General features: G+C 54.8%; 1 long non-coding RNA gene across 1 annotated transcript; it reads right to left on the bottom strand.

The window, feature by feature from the left end:
* Window positions 1–356: 356 nt before the first annotated feature.
* Window positions 357–7,764, bottom strand: LOC135323603 (uncharacterized). The gene is made up of 2 exons (XR_010385075.1): window positions 7,181–7,764; window positions 357–2,111 (listed from the first exon to the last, which is right to left on the bottom strand). It is a non-coding gene; the product is annotated as an uncharacterized LOC135323603 (long non-coding RNA).
* Between the last annotated feature and the right edge of the window lie 13,478 nt (window positions 7,765–21,242).

Genomic DNA, 21,242 nt, shown 5'->3' with positions numbered 1-21,242 from the left:
AGCCTGATACTGGCCTAGGAGGCACTGAGGCAGCTGTGACCTCACAAGCACAGCCAGCAGCCATGAGCATGATACTGGCCTGTGAGGCACTGAGTCTGATGTGACCTCACAAGCACAGCCAGCAGGGGGCACTGCACACTAACTTTTGAGGCACTGAGTCTGCTGTGACCTCACAAGCAGAGCCAGCAGGGGACGCTGGACAGTAAAATATGAGGCACTGAGGCTGCTGTGACCTCACAAGCACAGCCAGCAGCCATGAGCCTGCCACTGACCTAGGAGGCATTCAGGCTGCTGTGACCTCATGTTGGAAACTTGCACGGGAGGAGCCGACGGAGGGAAGACCCAGACGCTCAATATGAGTGATCAGTGTACTTCAACTTTATTAGGCGTGGTCTTTCTTTATATAGTATAGGACTAATCAGGCTCATACATATTGCAAAAGCTGAGCTCCTTATTGGTAACAGCAATTTGGTTTACCCAGCAACTTCTGCATTACATCACCCGCAAGTTCCCAGGACTAATCATTGATAACACCTTGGAGCCAAGGACAATGTGTCCTTGGCTCTAGCTGTTTTTACTCTCATACGGGACTTGGCTCACATCAACTGTGTGCGATATGCACTTAGTTCTGCTTCCTTTATTTGTTCAATCTTCACATGACCTCTGCCCTCAAGCCAGTCCTCCACAATTCCCCCGTTTTTATTTTGTGCGAGAAAGACCTTTTTAGTTAATTGTTCAAGCTTTTGTGTTAAGCAGCTAAAAATCACTCTTACTACAATTAAAACTAATACAATTATGAATAGAATACGTAGCCCTTCTTTGATCAAGCTCAAAATCCAGGTACTCACATTACCAAACATCTTTCTAAACAGATCATCAAACCAATTATACTGTACGGTGATTCTCTGGGTGTGGTCCTTTAGCCATTTCAATTGCTCATGGATTGACTGTCCATGATCAGAAAGATTAAAACAACACATTCCTTCAAAATCTTCACACCCATGTCCCTGTGCCAAAAGCAGAAAATCTATAGCTGCTCTATTTTGCAACACTGCATGTCTCAGGCTATCCATATCCTGTGACATTTCAGAGAGAATTTGTGTAGTAACATTTGATTGTTTAACAGCCCAACAAGCAAGTTTATTTAGATTAGACATGGCATGCGCAACTGCAACGTTAGGAGCTAAAGCCGCGGCGAAAAACCTTTCCGCAGGCCCCCATAATTCTACATCATCAACACAATCTGAACCTAGTTTTTTCAATTCACGCTTGCCTCGACGATTCTCACTTCTTCTATGTCTGATTGCTGCAGTCAGATTTGACCAACGCTGATCATGTAAATCAGGGGCAAAGAGTGTTAGGCGTCCTATATAACAAGGTCCCCCATAAGCATTTCCTGGCACACCTTGCCATGCTCTGTCACCACAAATTAGAAAAATACCAGGAGGCAGTGCCTTAGGGGCACTCATGGGCCACATTGAGTTGTGATCATTTACTCCATAGGCCCCAAGTGGCTCACTATTATTGGAGTTATTCCACCCACAATAATTACCGTTGGCGTTAAACCCTAAAGTTCTAGACGTTATGTTCGTCCAATGAGTCTTATTTTGTTTACCTTTATTTAGTATAAAACAGGTTTGTGTCCAATTATCACTAGTGTTTCCTACTGCTACTGACCCTAACAAATCTAATTCTTGTGGATCCCATGGCAACGATATATTAAGATGTTGCAGTGCAGCAACCACTCCGTCTGAGAGGTTGCTCGAGAAGGACCCACTTAAGAGAGTAAGCGAAGTTGAGTACGGGCCTAACAGCTTGACCAATTCCTTTGGAGTTCCTATAGGCACCCCAAACAGACACGTCCGGAAGGGATCACCTCCTGAGGCTAGAGACAAACAAAAGGTACGCTGGTTAGTTTCGTTAGCCCATGTAACCCACATATTCTGTTGAATATCAATCTGAGACAACATTGTAGACCCTTCAGCAATTATCATGATCAATAGGACAATTTTGCGCAGAGTTGTCTGTCCGATTCCGAGCATAGTCTTTGTCCACAGTCGCTCCTTCGTCTATCACAGGTTTCGTAAATCTGCTGGGAACCCAAACCGGTCCTGTGGGAGAAGATATACACACATAACCGCGCCCTACATATATTACCTCTGCTGGACCTATCCATACTCCCGTTTTCATGTCCCGGTATTTTACACTAAAGGTCCGGCTACCAGCCTTTTCTTCTTCTATATGATGTTTGATTGCTGGTGGTTCTTTGTCATCCCCGAATACACACAAATAGTTTAGTACGAATAGGGTCTTATCAATTTTTTCCTTGACGTCTAGGATATCCTTAAACTTTTCTATGTATTGTTTGACAGTGCTGTTTGCTCGTTCAACAACCGCCTGACCTGTGGGTGAATGGGGAATGCCTGTTACATGTTTGATATTCCATAAGTTCATAAATTCCTTAATGGCTTTACTGACATAAGCAGGGCCGTTATCTGTTTTTATGGCTTCTGGGACCCCCATTACAGCAAAACAGCTGGTGAGATGGCGGCGTACATCTCGCACCCTTTCCCCAGACTGTGGTGTCACCCATATCATATGGCTGTAAGTGTCTATCGTCACATGCAAATATTTAAGCCGACCAAAACTAGGCACGTGAGTAACATCCATTTGCCAGATCTCATTCACCTTTAGACCTCGTGGGTTCACTCCCACCCCTATTCCTACACCCGCATTATGGTGACTACATATGGGGCATGATTTTACTATAGCCTGCGCGTCGGTCCTGCTTATCTGGTAGACCCGGGCGAGTCCTTTTGCATTTTGGTGAAAGGTAGCATGTGCTTCTCTGGCCCGGCAAAATGGCGATAGCGGCGCCTCCCTTGCTGGAGCAGCCACCAGTCTATCTGCCCTGGCATTGCCTTCTCCTAGACCTTCCTCCCAGAGATGGCTCCTAATGTGGACTACTGCATATGGTTCCTGTCGCTGTTCAATAGCAATTTGCAAACTAATCAGTAGGCTCGCCAGTCTTTTATTCTTGATATCTCGTAAATTGGAGTCTTCGATTCTAGCAGCGAGGCCTACTACATACAACGAATCCGATATTATGTTTAGTGGTGTATCTTTCCATTTCACAAATGCCCAGACAACAGCAAAAAGTTCCAAGGTTTGCAGCGAATCTCCTTCCTGGGCAGCTAATAATTTATGTTTCCAGCCCTCCTTATCTCTCCATGTCACTGCAGCAGTCCTGGACCGTCTTCCCGCATCGGTAAATACTGTTTGTGCCTCTTGCAGCGGTGACGCAGACCGCTTGGGCTTAATTATCCAGTTATGGTTCTCCATCCACGCTAATGTAGTGGACGGCAGCGGCTTTGCTACTATATTCGCCCCATCCTGTAACAAAGCGGCTTGTAACTCCATTGAGTTTTGCATATACCACTCTAGGTCGTTGGGTTTCAATGGCAGCCAAATGGTATTCGGTGGTGCTCCCTCAATTTGCAATATTCGGTTTCTTCCTTTCCTAATGAGTTCAGCCAGCGTTGAAATTTTTTCTTGAATAGTTCGTTTTGGTTGTAACGGTGGTGCTACCCATTCTAGTACAATGGGTTCCGCCAACTCTCTTCTTTCCCCCGTTTTTATTTTGTGTTGTGTAATGGCTCCCATTAGGTATTGTGGGCCACATAATATAGTAAGATCAAGTGGCTGATTTTCCAGGCGTCGGTGCGTAGCACGCGTAGTAATTAGCGATGCAATTTCCTGGAGTACCCGTTGCTGTTCCTCTGTGAGCGTGACGGCAGCCGCTGGGTCTGTTCCCTTCAGCAAGGGGCGTAGCAGATTTAAAAGTTCATTAGGAATGCCGACAACCGGACGGATCCATTGGAGGTCTCCTAATAGTTTTTGAGCATCATTGAGTGTTCTTATGTCAGTCCTGATTGTCAATTTCTGTGGTCTGATGGTGGCATTCGAAATATGCCAACCTAGATACTGCCAGGGGCTGGATTCCTGTACCTTTTCCGGAGCCACCACAAGTTCCTTTTTCTTTAATTGTGTGATTAGATCAAATTTTTGTTCAGGAGAAAAAGGGTTTTTTTGTGCCAACAATATGTCGTCCATGTAGTGATATATCATGGTCTCTGGCCACTGTTGACGTAACGGTTGAAGTGCCGCATCGACATAGAGTTGACAGAGGGTTGGTGAGTTTCGCATACCCTGCGGTAGTACTGTCCACTCAAATCTTTGGTCTGGCCCCTCTCTATTGATAGCAGGGAGTGTAAATGCAAATCGCTGTTTATCATCTTCATGGAGGGCTATGGTAAAGAAACAGTCCTTTAAATCTACGATTAGCAGGTGCCAGCCTTCTGGGATCATTGCTGGGCTGGGTAACCCCGGTTGTAAAGCACCCATGTCATGCATCTGTCTGTTTACAGCACGTAGATCGTGTAAAAGTCTGTATTTGCCGGATTTTTTCTTGATCACAAATATTGGGGTATTCCAAGGGCTGGTAGATAGTCTTAGATGACCTTGTTTGTACTGTTCCTTTACTAGTTCATGTGCTTGAATGAGACTTTCCCGTTTCAGTGGCCATTGCTCTACCCACACAGGCTGATCAGTCCTCCAGCTGAGTGGGATTGGGAAAGTCCAGGCAATGGCCGGTGCTATAAAGGGTGTTCCGAGGTAAGCACCATACCCATCTGGGCAAGGATATCGCGCCCTATTAATGTTTGCACTCCTTCAGGTAGGGGTAAAATGGAAACGGAGCAATTCACCACCTTGTTTCCTATAGTCCATTGTAGCGTCGATGATTTTCGGGCGAGGGTGACCCCGCCTACCCCAGCTACCATAGAGCTGGTCTCTCGGGTTGGCCAATGTTGGGGCCAAATCTTAGTGCTAATTATTGATACATCCGCTCCAGTGTCCAATAAGGCATTAGTGCGTATAGATTCTTCTTTATACTTTACAGTCACGGTTTGTCGGGGCCTTTGATGCATTCCGACAGTCAGTAATGCTGCACTTCCAGTGGAACCAAAAGCACCATAGCCTCGTGGTTGCTCTTTCGCTGGTGCCACCCCTTCAGTCAGGTGGGGAAGCGGAATAAGTTGAGCTATTCTCGATCCTTGTGGTATGTGCATAGGTGGAAACATTGCTGAAACCACAATTTGTATTTCCCCGAAATAGTCCTTGTCGATCAATCCTGTCAAAACTTGTAATCCTTTCATTGTAGCGGACGATCTTCCAATCAGTAAGGCACCTATCGGCTCATGATTAATAATTACTGGTCCATAGACATTCGTCCGGATTCTTGTTGGCTTTGTATCCAATAAGGTGACGTCTACTGCTGTTGCCAAGTCCAGTCCGAGACTCCCTCTGGTGGCTGGTCGAAGACAAAGGGATTCATGCTGTTCGGAGTGGAGCTGGGCGCCGGGGGGGTCGGTAGTTGTGTTAACTGCGGGGGTTGCTGGGTTGTTGTTGTGGTGAAGGCCGCCTTTTGTGTCGTCGCGGGGCGGCTCGTCCCGCTTCTTTGGGCGTTTCCCGAACCAGCCTTCCAGCAAGCCGCTCCGTCATGTCTACTGCTTTTGCAATTGGGACACCATACTCTACTAGCTTGGCATTCTCTGCGAAGATGGCCAACAATGCCGCATCGGTAACAGCGTGCCGCAATGCCGCATCGGTAGCAGCGTGCCAATCGTCGATCAGGGGGGATATTTCCGCCGGGATTTTGCAAAGGAGCAAGGGCAGCGAATACCTGTCTTTGATTCTGTTGCATATTATCCCGCAACGCCTGTGCTTGCTCTCTCATGCTCTCTCCTAATTGTCTCACCGCCTCTACTAGCATAGCTTGCGGTCCTACAGGTACCTGCGCCATTCTTTCTAGCCCCTCCTCAATAGTCCATGTTCCCGGGAGCGTGGCTAAAATACTACGCGTTGAAGGGTTACTATTCTGTATTGCACATTGTTTTAAGATAGTCCCTTTCAGATAATCTGGTACCCCTGCTGCTTGTATAGCATTGGCTACTCTGTCAATAAATAAGCCGAAAGGCTCTTCCCGGCCCTGCTTTATTCCCATATAAGATGGGATACCCCCTGGCTCCTTTAATTGATCAAGCGCCCGCCTTGCTAGTTTCATTGATTCTTTAGCTTTATCTGGTCCCAGCAGGGCCTGCGCTTCTAAACGGAAATACGCGCCTATCCCCATCAACTCATCTAGCGTTACTCCATACAACGGGTCCCCTGGAGCCCTTATAACAGCTACCGCTTCCTGGCATACTGCGTGCCAATGCGCGTTAAACAGCAGCTGCTGATGCTGTGTTAGTATTAACTTCATTATGCTGCGTATATCCCCCGGCAACAATATATTTGTTCCCCAAATATAATCCAATATCTGTCGGGTTGGTTCCCCCTTTATTCCCGAATCATTTACAGTAGATCTCAATTGCGTTAACAACTTCCAATCTAGATTTGTCATATTTACGGTGACATTTCCCTGAGCATCGGGGGGCGAATATGCCACGGGGAATGCCTGACTTAGTTGTACTGCTGCCTCGTAATTCCCTTCCTGCATAGCTTCCCTTGCTATTTTTTCCCACTTATTAGCACTGCTCGCGGGACCTGATACAAATGGGTTGGTGTTTGTGAAAAAAGGGTTTGCTTCCGATCCCCCGCCCCCCCCCCCCATCCTCTATTAGAGGTGCTGAGGGAGGAGGGGGGGTCTGCCGCATGCTCAATGTTACTCCTTTTGGCAGGCCTGTGTTCCCAGACCCTCCCTGAGCAATAGTAAAGGTTCGGATCGAGGGGGGCGATGGGTATGGGGACACAGGGGACACCTCTGCATGCGGGGGTTCCTTGAACCCATCGGGGCGTCCCAAACGCTCCGCGGCGGCGGCAGCTACTTTCTGCTCAGCCTGATGTACTGCAAGAGCATTAGTAACTGCCCTCCACGGCTTCATCAGCTTTTTTGCTGTCTTGTTATCACTTATTACTTCATCAAACAACTTATCCCCTAATTTTCTCCATTCAGTTTGTTCGAACACGGTATCTGGGTTAACAAAACACCCCTTAGCCACTCCGTAAGCTAATAGCCCTGGGAGTTCCTTATGACATTCTATTCCTTGAATACCTCGCTTTTCTAAAAAGCATCTTAATAAATCATAAGCCGCTTGTCGCTCCATGGTTACTCACGTACCGTTGCAACCTTTGCAAGACCTGCGGCGAGACTTTCTGGCAGGACCCCGTCTTGTCCTGGGCACGGACCCCCTTTGTTTGTGTCCTCTCCACCTCCTCTGTAGCTCTGGCACGTAGACCCCCTTTTGTGTCACGTCGCCTTTAGCACAGCAGGACCAGCTGTCTCTAGCACTCTGTCGACTCCTGAGTTTTTAATCACCGAGTCCCTGTTCGGCAGGGTCCCTGTTCGGGCGCCATTTGTTGGAAACTTGCACGGGAGGAGCCGACGGAGGGAAGACCCAGACGCTCAATATGAGTGATCAGTGTACTTCAACTTTATTAGGCGTGGTCTTTCTTTATATAGTATAGGACTAATCAGGCTCATACATATTGCAAAAGCTGAGCTCCTTATTGGTAACAGCAATTTGGTTTACCCAGCAACTTCTGCATTACATCACCCGCAAGTTCCCAGGACTAATCATTGATAACACCTTGGAGCCAAGGACAATGTGTCCTTGGCTCTAGCTGTTTTTACTCTCATACGGGACTTGGCTCACATCAACTGTGTGCGATATGCACTTAGTTCTGCTTCCTTTATTTGTTCAATCTTCACATGACCTCTGCCCTCAAGCCAGTCCTCCACAACCTCACAAGCACAGCCAGCAGCCATGAGCATGATACTGGCCTAGGAGGCACTGAGGCTGCGGTGACCTCACAAGCACAGCCAGCAGGGGGCGCTGCACACTAACTATAGAGGCATTGAGTCTGCTGTGACCTTACAATCAGAGCCAGCAGGGGATGCTGGACACTAAACTATGAGGCACTGAGGCTGCTGTGACCTCACAAGCACAGCCAGCAGCCATGACCCTGCCACTGGCCAACGAGGCATTCAGGCTTCTGTGACCTCAGAAGCACAGCCAGCAGCCATGAGCCTGATACTTGCCTAGGAGGCACTGAGGCAGCTGTGACCTCACAAGCACAGCCAGCAGCCATGGGACTGGCACTGGCCTCAGAGGCACTGAGGCTGCTGTGACCTCACAGGCAGAGCCAGCAGGGGACGCTGGACACTTACCTATGAGACACTGAGTCTGCTGTGACCTCACAAACAGAGCCAGCAGGGGACGCTGGACACTAACCTATGAGGCACTGAGTCTGCTGTGACCTCACAATCACAGCCAGCAGCCATGAGACTTCCACTGGCCTCGGAGGCATTGAGTCTCCTGTGACCTCGGAAGTACAGCCAGCAGCCATGAGCCTGCCTCTGGCCTGTGAGGCACTGAGGCTGCTGTGACCTCACAAGCACAGCCAGCAGCCATGAGACTACCACTGGCAGAGGAGGCATTCAGGCTTCTGTGACCTCAGAAGCACAGGCAGCAGCCATGACCCTGCCACTGGCAGAGGAGGCACTGAGGAAGCTGTGACGGCACAAGCACAGCCAGCAGCCATAAGACTGCCACTGGCAGAGGAGGCACTGAGGCTGCTGTGACGTCACAAGCACAGCCAGCAGCCATGAGCCTGATACTGGCCTGTGAGGCACTGAGGCTGCTGTGACCTCACAAGCACAGCCAGCAGCCAGGAGGCTGCCACTGGCCTAGGAGGCATTCAGGCTGCTGTGACTCACAAGCACAGCCAGCAGCCATGAGCATGATACTGGCCTAGGAGGCACTGAGGCTGCGGTGACCTCACAAGCACAGCCAGCAGGGGATGCTGGACACTAAACTATGAGGCACTGAGGCTGCTGTGACCTCACAAGCAGAGCCAGCAGCCATGAGCCTGCCACTGGGCTAGGAGCCATTCAGGCTGCTGTGACCTCAGAAGCACAGCCAGCAGCCATGAGCCTGACACTGGCAGAGGAGGCATTCAGGCTGCTGTGACCTCACAAGCACAGCCAGCAGCCATGAGCCTGACACGGGCAGAGGAGGCATTTTCGCTTCTGTGAGCTCACAAGCACAGCCAGCAGCCATGACCCTGACACTGGCAGAGGAGGCACTGAGGCTGCTGTGACCTCACAAGTACAGGCAGTAGGGGGCGATGGACACTAACCTAAGAGGCACTGAGATGCTGTGACCTCACAAGCACAGCCAGCAGCCATGACCCTGCCACTGGCCTAGGAGGCACTGAGGCTGCTGTGACCTCACAAGCACAGCCAGCAGCCATGAGCCTGCCACTGGCCTGAGAGGCACTGAGGCTGCTGTGATGTCACAAGCAGAGCCAGCAGCCATGAGCCTGCCACTGGCCTAGGAGGCATTCAGGCTTCTGTGACCTCACAAGCACAGCCAGCAGCCATGAGCCTGCCACTGGCCTAGGAGGCATTCAGGCTGCTGTGACCTCACAAGCACAGGCAGCAGCCATGAGCCTGCCACTGGCAGAGGAGGCACTGAGGCTGCTGTGACCTCACAAGCACAGCCAGCAGCCATGAGACTGCCACGGCCAAGGAGGCATTCAGGCTTCTGTGACCTCAGAAGCACAGCCAGCAGCCATGACCCTGCCACTGGCCTAGGAGGCATTCAGGCTGCTGTGACGGCACAAGCACAGCCAGCAGCCATGAGCATGATACTGGCCTTAGAGGCACGGAGTCTGCTGTGACCTCACAAGCAGAGCCAACAGGGGACGCTGGACACTAAACTATGAGGCACTGAGGCTGCTGTGACCTCACAAACAGAGCCAGCAGGGGACGCTGGACACTAACCTAGGAGGCACTGAGGCTGCTGTGACCTCACAATCACAGCCAGCAGCCATGAGTCTGTCACTGGCCTGAGAGGCACTGAGGCTGCTGTGACCTCACAAGCACAGCCAGCAGCCATGAGACTACCACTGGCCAAGGAGGCATTCAGGCTGCTGTGACCTCACAAGCACAGCCAGCAGCCATGACCCTGACTCTGGTCTAGGAGGCATTCAGGCTGCTGTGACGTCACAAGCACAGCCAGCAGCCATGAGCCTGATACTGGCCTGTGAGGCACTGAGGCTGCTGTGACCTCACAAGCACAGCCAGCAGGGGGCGCTGCACACTAACTTTTGAGGCACTGAGTCTGCTGTGACCTCACAAACAGAGCCAGCAGGGGACACTGGACACTAAACTATGAGGCACTGAGGCTGCTGTGACCTCACAAGCACAGCCAGCAGCCATGAGCATGGCACTGGCCTAGGAGGCATTCAGGCTGCTGTGACTCACAAGCACAGCCAGCAGCCATGAGCCTGATACTGGCCTAGGAGGCACTGAGGCTGCGGTGACCTCACAAGCACAGCCAGCAGGGGGCGTTGCACACTACCTATAGAGGCACTGAGTCTGCTGTGACCTTATAATCAGAGCCAGAAGGGGATGCTGGACACTAACCTAGCAGGCACTGAGTCTGCTGTGTCCTCACAAACAGAGCCAGCAGGGGACGCTGGACACTAAACTATGAGGCACTGAGGCTGCTGTGACCTCACAAGCACAGCCAGCAGCCATGAGCCTGCCACTGGCCTAGGAGGCATTCAGGCTGCTGTGACCTCAGAAGCACAGCCAGCAGCCATGAGCCTGCCACTGGCCTAGGAGGCACTGAGGCTGCTGTGACCTCACAAGCACAGCCAGCAGGGGGCGCTGGACACTTACCTATGAGGCACAGGGTCTGCTGTGACCTCACTAGCAGAGCCAGCAGGGGACGCTGGACAGTAAACTATGCGGCACTGAGTCTGCTGTGACCTCACAAGCACAGCCAGCAGCCATGAGCCTGCCGCTGGCCAAGGAGGCATTCAGGCTTCTGTGACCTCAGAAGCACAGCCAGCAGCCATGAGCCTGATACTGGCCTAGGAGGCACTGAGGCAGCTGTGACCTCACAAGCACAGCCAGCAGCCATGACCATGCCACTGGCCTAGGAGGCATTCAGGCTGCTGTGACCTCACAAGCACAGCCAGCAGCCATGAGACTGATACTGGCCTAGGAGGCACTGAGGCAGCTGTGACGTCAAAAGCACAGCCAGCAGCCATGAGCCTGATACTGGCCTGTGAGGCACTGAGGCTGCTGTGACCTCACAAGCACAGCGAGCAGGGGACGCTGGACACTAAACTGTGAGGCACTGAGGCTGCTGTGAGCTCACAATCATAGCCAGCAGCCATGAGCCTGCCACTGGGCTAGGAGCCATTCAGGCTGCTTTGACCTCAGAAGCACAGCCAGCAGCCATGAGCCTGACACTGGCAGAGGAGGCATTCAGGCTGCTGTGACCTCACAAGCACAGCCAGCAGCCATGAGCCTGACACGGGCAGAGGAGGCATTCACGCTTCTGTGAGCTCACAAGCACAGCCAGCAGCCATGACCCTGACACTGGCAGAGGAGGCACTGAGGCTGCTGTGACCTCACAAGCACAGCCAGTAGGGGGCGATGGACACTAACCTAAGAGGCACTGAGCTGCTGTGACCTCACAAGCACAGCCAGCAGCCATGACCCTGCCACTGGCAGAGGAGGCACTGAGGCTGCTGTGACCTCACAAGCACAGCCAGCAGCCATGAGCCTGCCACTGGCCTGAGAGGCACTGAGGCTGCTGTGATGTCACAAGCAGAGCCAGCAGCCATGAGCCTGCCACTGGCCTAGGAGGCACTGAGGTTGCTGTGACATAACAAGCACAGCCAGCAGGGGGCGCTGGACACTTACCTATGAGGCACTGAGTGTGCTGTGACCTCACAAGCAGAGCCAGCAGCCATGACCCTGACACTGGCCTAGGAGGCATTCAGGCTTCTGTGACCTCAGAAGCACAGCCAGCAGCCATGAGCCTGACACTGGTCTAGGAGGCATTCAGGCTGCTGTGACCTCACAAGCACAGGCAGCAGCCATGAGCCTGCCACTGGCAGAGAAGGCACTGAGGCTGCTGTGACCTCACAAGCACAGCCAGCAGCCATGAGACTGCCACTGGCAGAGGAGGCACTGAGGCTGCGGTGACCTCACAAGCACAGCCAGCAGCCATGAGCATGGCACTGGCCTGTGAGGCACTGAGGCTGCTGTGACCTCACAAGCAAAGCCAGCAGCCATGAGCCTGATACTGGCCTATGAGGCACTGAGGCTGCTGTGACCTCACAAGCACAGCCAGCAGCCATGAGACTGCCACTGGCCTCAGAGGCACTGACGCCGCTGTGACCTCACAAGCACAGCCAGCAGCCATGAGACTGCCATGGCCAAGGAGGCATTCAGGCTTGTGTGACCTCAGAAGCACAGCCAGCAGCCATGACCCTGACACTGGCCTAGGAGGCATTCAGGCTGCTGTGACGGCACAAGCACAGCCAGCAGCCATGAGCATGCTACTGGCCTGAGAGGCACTGAGGCTGCTGTGACCTCCCAAGCACAGCCAGCACGGGGCGCTGCACACTAACTGTAGAGGCACGGAGTCTGCTGTGAGCTCACAAGCACAGCCAGCAGGGGACGCTGGACACTAAACTATGCGGCACTGAGGCTGCTGCGACCTCACAAGCACAGCCAGCAGCCATGAGACTGCACTGGCCAAGGAGGCATTCAGGCTTCTGTGACCTCAGAAGCACAGGCAGCAGCCATGAGCCTGATACTGGCCTAGGAGGCACTGAGGCAGCTGTGACCTCACAAGCACAGCCAGCAGCCATGAGCCTGATACTGGCCTGTGAGGCACTGAGGCTGCTGTGACCTCACAAGCACAGCCAGCAGGGGGCACTGCACACTAACTGTTGAGGCACTGAGTCTGCTGTGACCTCACAAACAGAGCCAGCAGGGGACACTGGACACTAAACTATGAGGCAGTGAGGCTGCTGTGACCTCAGAAGCACAGCCAGCAGCCATGAGCCTGCCACTGGCCTAGGAGGCATTCAGGCTGCTGTGACCTCAGAAGCACAGCCAGCAGCCATGAGCATGATACTGGAATAGGAGGCACTGAGGCTGCGGTGACCTCACAAGCACAGCCAGCAGGGGGCGCTGCACACTAACTATAGAGGCACTGAGTCTGCTGTGACCTTACAATCAGAGCCAGCAGGGGATGCTGGACACTAAACTATGAGGCACTGAGGCAGCTGTGACCTCACAAGCACAGCCAGCAGCCATGAGCCTGGCACTGGCCTCAGAGGCACTGAGGCTGCTGTGACCTCACAAGCAGAGCCAGCAGCCATGAGCCTGATACTGGCCTGTGAGGCACTGAGGCTGCTGTGACCTCACAAGCACAGCCAGCAGGGGGCGCTGGACACTTACCTATGAGGCACTGAGTCTGCTGTGAGCTCACAAGCAGAACCAGCAGGGGACGCTGGACACTAAACTATGCGGCACTGAGGCTTCTGTGACCTCAGAAGCACAGGCAGCAGCCATGAGCCTGATACTGGCCTAGGAGGCACTGAGGCAGCTGTGACCTCACAAGCACAGCCAGCAGGCATGAGACTGCCACTGGCAGAGGAGGCACTGAGGCTGCTGTGATGTCACAAGCACAGCCAGCAGCCATGAGCCTGATACTGGCCTGTGAGGCACTGAGGCTGCTGTGACCTCACAAGCACAGCCAGCAGGGGGCACTGCACACTAACTGTTGAGGCACTGAGTCTGCTGTGACCTCACAAACAGAGCCAGCAGGGGACACTGGACACTAAACTATGAGGCAGTGAGGCTGCTGTGACCTCAGAAGCACAGCCAGCAGCCATGAGCCTGCCACTGGCCTAGGAGGCATTCAGGCTGCTGTGACCTCACAAGCACAGCCAGCAGCCATGAGCCTGATACTGGCCTAGGAGGCACTGAGGCAGCTGTGACCTCACAAGCACAGCCAGCAGCCATGGGCCTGATACTGGCAGAGGAGGCACTGAGGCTGCTGTGACCTCAGAAGCACAGCCAGCAGGGGACGCTGGACACCAACTTTTGAGGCACTGAGTCTGCTGTGACCTCTCAAGCACAGGCAGCAGCCACGAGTCTGCCATGGCCTAGGAGGCATTCAGGCTGTTGTGCCATCACAAGCACAGCCAGCAGCCATGAGCCTGATACTGGCCTAGGAGGCACTGAGACTGCTGTGACCTCACAAGCACAGCCAGCAGGGGGCGCTCGACACTTACCTATGAGGCACAGGGTCTGCTGTGACCTCACTAGCAGAGCCAGCAGGGGACGCTGGACACTAAACTATGCGGCACTGAGTCTGCTGTGACCTCACAAGCACAGCCAGCAGCCATGAGCCTGATACTGGCCTAGGAGGCACTGAGGCAGCTGTGACGTCACAGGCACAGCCAGCAGCCATGACCATGCCACTGGCCTCGGAGGCACTGAGTCTGCTGTGACCTCAAAAGCACAGCCAGCAGCCATGAGCCTGATACTGGCCTAGGAGGCACTGAGGCAGCTGTGACGTCACAAGCACAGCCAGCAGCCATGAGCCTGATACTGGCCTGTGAGGCACTGAGGCTGCTGTGACCTCACAAGCACAGCCAGCAGGGGGCGCTGGACACTAAACCATGAGGCACTGAGGCTGCTGTGAGCTCACAATCATAGCCAGCAGCCATGAGCCTGCCCCTGGGCTAGGAGCCATTCAGGCTGCTGTGACCACAGAAGCACAGCCAGCAGCCATGAGCCTGACACTGGCAGAGGAGGCATTCAGGCTGCTGTGAGCTCACAAGCACAGCCAGCAGCCATGAGCCTGACACGGGCAGAGGAGGCATTCACGCTTCTGTGAGCTCACAACCACAGCCAGCAGCCATGACCCTGACACTGGCAGAGGAGGCACTGAGGCTGCTGTGACCTCACAAGCACAGCCAGTAGGGGGCGATGGACACTAACCTAAGAGGCACTGAGCTGCTGTGACCTCACAAGCACAGCCAGCAGCCATGAGCCTGCCACTGGCCTAGGAGGCACTGAGGCTGCTGTGACCTCACAAGCACAGCCAGCAGCCATGAGCCTGCCACTGGCCTGAGAGGCACTGAGGCTGCTGTGATGTCACAAGCAGAGCCAGCTGCCATGAGCCTGCCACTGGCCTAGGAGGCACTGAGGTTGCTGTGACATAACAAGCACAGCCAGCAGGGGGCGCTGGACACTTACCTATGAGGCACTGAGTCTGCTGTGACCTCACAAGCAGAGCCAGCAGCCATGACCCTGATACTGGCCTAGGAGGCATTCAGGCTTCTGTGACCTCACAAGCACAGCCAGCAGCCATGAGCCTGACACTGGTCTAGGAGACATTCAGGCTGCTGTGACCTCACAAGCACAGGCAGCAGCCATGAGCCTGCCACTGGCAGAGGAGGCACTGAGGCTGCTGTGACCTCAGAAGCACAGCCAGCAGCCATGAGACTGCCACTGGCCTCAGAGGCACTGAGGCTGCTGTGACCTCAGAAGCACAGCCAGTAGCCATGAGACTGCCACGGCCAAGGAGGCATTCAGGCTGCTGTGACCTCAGAAGCACAGCCAGCAGCCCTGAGCCTGATACTGGCCTAGGAGGCACTGAGGCAGCTGTGACCTCACAAGCACAGCCAGCAGCCATGAGCCTGATACTGGCCTGTGAGGCACTGAGGCTGCTGTGACCTCACAAGCAGAGCCAGCAGGGGACGCTGGACACTAACCTAGGAGGCACTGACGCTGCTGTGAGCTCACAATCATAGCCAGCAGCCATGAGCCTGCCACTGGGCTAGGAGCCATTCAGGCTGCTGTGACCGCACAAGCACAGCCAGCAGCCATGAGCCTGACACGGGCAGAGGAGGCATCACGCTTCTGTGAGCTCACAAGCACAGCCAGCAGCCATGACCCTGACACTGGCAGAGGAGACACTGAGGCTGCTGTGACCTCACAAGCACAGCCAGTAGGGGGCGATGGACACTAACCTAAGAGGCACTGAGGCTGCTGTGACCTCACAAGCACAGCCACCAGCCATGACCCTGCCACTGGCCTAGGAGGCACTGAGGCTGCTGTGACCTCACAAGCACAGCCAGCAGGGGGCACTGCACACTAACTTTTGAGGCACTGAGTCTGCTGTGACTTCACAAACAGAGCCAGCAGGGGACGCTGGACACTAAAATATGAGGCAGTGAGGCTGCTGTGAGCTCAGAAGCACAGCCAGCAGCCATGAGCCTGACACTGACCTAGGAGGCATTCAGGCTGCTGTGACCTCACAAGCACAGCCAGCAGCCATGAGCATGATACTGGCCTAGGAGGCACTGAGGCTGCGGTGACCTCACAAGCACAGCCAGCAGGGGGCGCTGCACACTAACTTTTGAGGCACTGAGTCTGCTGTGACCTTACAATCAGAGCCAGCAGGGGATGCTGGACACTAAACTATGAGGCACTGAGGCTGCTGTGACCTCAAAAGCAGAGCCAGCAGCCATGAGACTGCCACTGGCCAAGGAGGCATTCAGGCTGCTGTGACCTCAGAAGCACAGCCAGCAGCCATGAGCCTGATACTGGCCTAGGAGGCATTGAGGCTGCTGTGACCTCACAAGCACAGCCAGCAGCCATGAGACTGCCACTGGCAGAGGAGGCACTGAGGCTGCTGTGACCTCACAAGCACAGCCAGCACTCATGAGCATGATACAGGCCTGAGAGGCACTGAGGCTGCTGTGACCTCACAAGCACAGCCAGCACTCATGAGCCTGATACTGGCCTAGGAGGCACTGAGGCAGCTGTGACGTCACAAGCACAGCCAGCAGCCATGAGCCTGCCACTGGCAGAGGAGGCACTGAGGCTGCTGTGACCTCACAAGCACAGCCAGCAGGGGACGCTGCACACTAAACTATGAGGCACTGAGGCTGCTTTGAGCTCACAATCATAGCCAGCAGCCATGAGCCTGCCACTGGGCTAGGAGCCATTCAGGCTGCTGTGTGCTCACAAACACAGCCAGCAGCCATGAGCCTGACACGGGCAGAGGAGGCATTCACGCTTCTGTGAGCTCACAAGCACAGCCAGTAGCCATGAGACTGCCACTGGCAGAGGAGGCACTGAGGCTGCTGTGACCTCAGAAGCACAGCCAGCAGCCATGACCCTGACCCTGGCAGAGGAGGCACTGAGGCTGCTGTGACCTCACAAGCACAGCCAGTAGGGGGCGATGGACACTAACCTAAGAGGCACTGAGGCTGCTGTGACCTCACAAGCACAGCCAGCAGCCATGAGCATGGCACTGGCCTCAGAGGCACTGAGGCTGCTGTGATGTCACAAGCACAGCCAGCAGCCATGAGCCTGCCACTGGCCTAGGAGGCACTGAGGTTGCTGTGACCTCACAAGCACAGCCAGCAGGGGACGCTGGACACTTACCTATGAGGCACTGAGTGTGCTGTGACCTCACAAGCAGAGCCAGCAGCCATGAGCCTGCCACTGGCAGAGGAGGCACTGAGGCTGCTGTGACCTGACAAGCTCAGCCAGCAGCCATGAGACTACCACTGGCCAAGGAGGCATTCAGGCTTCTGTGACCTCAGAAGCACAGGCAGCAGCCATGAGCATGCCACTGGCAGAGGATGCACTGAGGCTGCTGTGACCTCACAAGCACAGCCAGCAGCCATGAGCCTGCCAGTGGCCTAGGAGGCATTCAGGCTGCTGTGACCTCACAAGCACAGCCAGCAGCCATGAGCATGATACTGGCCTGAGAGGCACTGAGGCTGCTGTGACCTCACAAGCACAGCCAGCAGGGGGCGCTGGACACTAAACTATGACGCACTGAGGCTGCTGTGACCTCACAAGCAGAGCCAGCAGCCATGAGACTGCCACTGGCCAAGGAGGCATTCAGGCTGCTGTGACCTCAGAAGCACAGCCAGCAGCCATGAGCCTGATACTGGCCTAGGAGGCATTGAGGCAGCTGTGACCTCACAAGCACAGCCAGCAGCCATGAGCCTGCCACTGGCAGAGGAGGCACTGAGGCTGCTGTGACCTCACAAGCACAGCCAGCACTCATGAGCATGATACAGTCCTGAGAGGCACTGAGGCTGCTGTGACCTCAAAAGCACAGCGAGCAGCCATGAGCATGGCACTATCCACGGAGACACTGAGACTGCTCTGACCTCAGAAGCACAGCCAGCAGCCATGACCCTGACACTAGCAGGGGAGGCACTGAGGCTGCTGTGAGCTCACAACACAGCTAGCAGTGGGCACTGGAGATAACCTATCAGGCACTGAGTCTGCTGTGACCTCACAAACAGAGCCAGCAGGGGACGCTGGACACTAAACTATGAGGCACTGAGGCTGCTGTGACCTCACAAGCACAGCCAGCAGCCATGAGTCCGCCACTGGCAGAGGAGGCACTGAGTCTGCTGTGACCTCAGAAGCACAGCCAGCAGCCATGAGCCTGATACTGGCCTGAGAGGCACTGAGGCTGCTGTGACCTCAGAAGCACAGGCAGCAGCCATGAGCCTGTTTCTGGCCTAGGAGGCACTGAGGCTGCTGTGACCTCACAAGCACAGCCAGCAGGGGGCGCTGCACACTAACTTTGAGGCACTGAGGCTGCTGTGACCTCACAAGCACAGCCAGCAGGGGGCGCTGCACACTAACTGTTGAGGCACTGAGTCTGCTGTGACCTCACAAACAGAGCCAGCAGGGGACGCTGGGCACTAAACTATGAGGCACTGAGGCTGCTGTGACCTCACAAGCACAGCCAGCAGCCATGAGCCTGCCACTGGCCTTTGAGGCACTGAGTCTGCTGTGACCTCACAAGCACAGCCAGCAGCCATGAGCCTGATACTGGCCTGAGAGGCACTGAGGCTGCTGTGACCTCACAAGCACAGCCAGCAGCCATGAGACTGCCACTGGCAGAGGAGGCACTGAGGATGCTGTGACCTCACAAGCAGAGCCAGCAGGGGGCGCTGGACACTTACCTATGAGACACTGAGTCTGCTGTGACCTCAGAAGCACAGCCAGTAGGGGGCGATGTACACTAACCTAGGAGGCACTGAGGCTGCTGTGACCTCACAATCACAGTCAGTAGCCATGAGCCTGATATTGGCCTAGGAGGCACTGAGTCTGCTGTGACGTCACAAGCACAGCCAGCAGCCATGAGCCTGATACTGGCCTGTGAGGCACTGAGGCTGCTGTGACCTCACAAGCACAGCCAGCAGGAGGCACTGCAAACTAACTGTTGAGGCACTGAGTCTGCTGTGACCTCACTAGCAGAGCCAGCAGGGGACGCTGGACACTAACCTATGAGGCACTGAGGCTGCTGTGACCTCAGAAGCACAGCCAGCAGCCATGAGCCTGCCACTGGCCTAGGAGGCACTGAGGCTGCGGTGACCTCACAAGCACAGCCAGCAGGGGGCGCTGCACCCTAACTATAGAGGCACTGAGTCTGCTGTGACCTTACAATCAGAGCCAGCAGGGGACGCTGGACACTAAACTATGAGGCATTCAGGCTGCTGTGACATCACAATCACAGCCAGCAGCCATGACCCTGCCACTGGCCAAGGAGGCATTCAGGCTTCTGTGACCTCACAAGCACAGCCAGCAGCCATGAGCCTGATACTGGCCTAGGAGGCACTCAGGCTGCTGTGACCTCAGAAGCACAGCCAGCAGCCATGAGCATGGCACTGGCCTCAGAGGCACTGAGGCTGCTGTGACCTCACAGGCAGAGCCAGCAGCCATGAGCCTGATACTGGCCTGTGAGGCGCTGAGGCTGCTGTGACCTCACAAGCACAGCCAGCAGCCAGGAGCCTGACACTAGTCTAGGAGGCATTCAGGCTGCTGTGACCTCAGAAGCACAGCCAGCAGCCATGAGCATGATACTGGCCTAGGAGGCACTGAGTCTGCTGTGACGTCGCAAGCACAGCCAGCAGCCATGAGCCTGCCACTGGCAGAGGAGGCACTGAGGCTGCTGTGACCTCACAAGCACAGCCAGCAGCCATGAGCCTGATACTGGCCTAGGAGGCACTGAGGCTGCTGTGATGTCACAAGCACAGCCAGCAGCCATGAGCGTGATATTGGCCTGGGAGGCACTGAGGCTGCTCAGACCTCACAAGCACAGGCAGCAGGGGGCGCTGCACACTAACTGTAGAGGCACGGAGTCTGCTGTGACCTCACAAGCAGAGCCAGCAGGGGACGCTGGACACTAAACTATGAGGCACTGAGGCTGCTGTGACCTCACAAGCAGGAGCCAGCAGCCATGAGCCTGCCACTGGCCAAGGAGGCATTCAGGCTGCTGTGACCTCAGAAGCACAGCCAGCAGCCATGAGCCTGATACTGGTCTAGGAGGCACTGAGGCAGCTGTGACCTCACAAGCACAGCCAGCAGCCATGAGACTGCCACTGGCAGAGGAGGCACTGAGGCTGCTGTGACCTCACAAGCACAGCCAGCAGGAGGCACTGCACACTAACTTTTGAGGCACTGAGTCTGCTGTGACCTCACAAACAGAGCCAGCAGGGGACGCTGGACACTAAACTATGAGGCACTGAGTCTGCTGTGAGCTCACAAGCACAGCCAGCAACCATGAGCCTGCCACTGGCCTAGGAGGCATTCAGGCTGCTGTGACCTCACAAGCACAGCCAGCAGCCATGAGCATGATACTGGCCTAGGAGGCACTGAGGCTGCTGTGACCTCACAAGCAGAGCCAGCAGGGGGCGCTGCACACTTGCTTTTGAGGCACTGAGTCTGCTGTGACGTCACAAACAGAGCCAGCAGGGGACGCTGGACACTAAACTATGAGGCACTGAGGCTGCTGTGACCTCACAAGCACAGCCAGCAGCCATGAGTCTGCCACTGGCCTCGGAGGCACTGAGTCTGCTGTGACCTCGGAAGTACAGCCAGCAGCCATGAGCCTGACACTGGCCTGAGAGGCACTGAGGCTGCTGTGACCTCACAAGCACAGCCAGCAGCCATGAGACTGCCACTGGCCAAGGAGGCATTCAGGCTTCTGTGACCTCAGAAGCACAGGCAGCAGCCAAGAGCCTGCCACCGGAAGAGGAGGCACTGAGGCAGCTGTCACCTCACAAGCACAGCCAGCAGCCATGAGACTGCCACTGGCAGAGGAGTCACTGAGGCTGCTGTGACGTCGCAAGCACAGCCAGCAGCCATGAGCCTGATACTGGACTGTGAGGCACTGAGGCTGCTGAGACCTCACAAGCACAACCAGCAGCGGGTACTGCACACTAACTTTTGAGGCACTGAGTCTGCTGTGACCTCACAAACAGAGCCAGCAGGGGACGCTGGACACTAAACTATTTGGCACTGAGGCTGC

Source organism: Dromaius novaehollandiae, chromosome 25, assembly GCF_036370855.1.
Source record: "Dromaius novaehollandiae isolate bDroNov1 chromosome 25, bDroNov1.hap1, whole genome shotgun sequence".
Lineage (NCBI taxonomy): Eukaryota > Metazoa > Chordata > Aves > Casuariiformes > Dromaiidae > Dromaius > Dromaius novaehollandiae.
The sequence above is the reverse complement of the archived record's forward strand: the minus strand, read 5'-3'. Positions and strand labels throughout refer to the sequence as shown.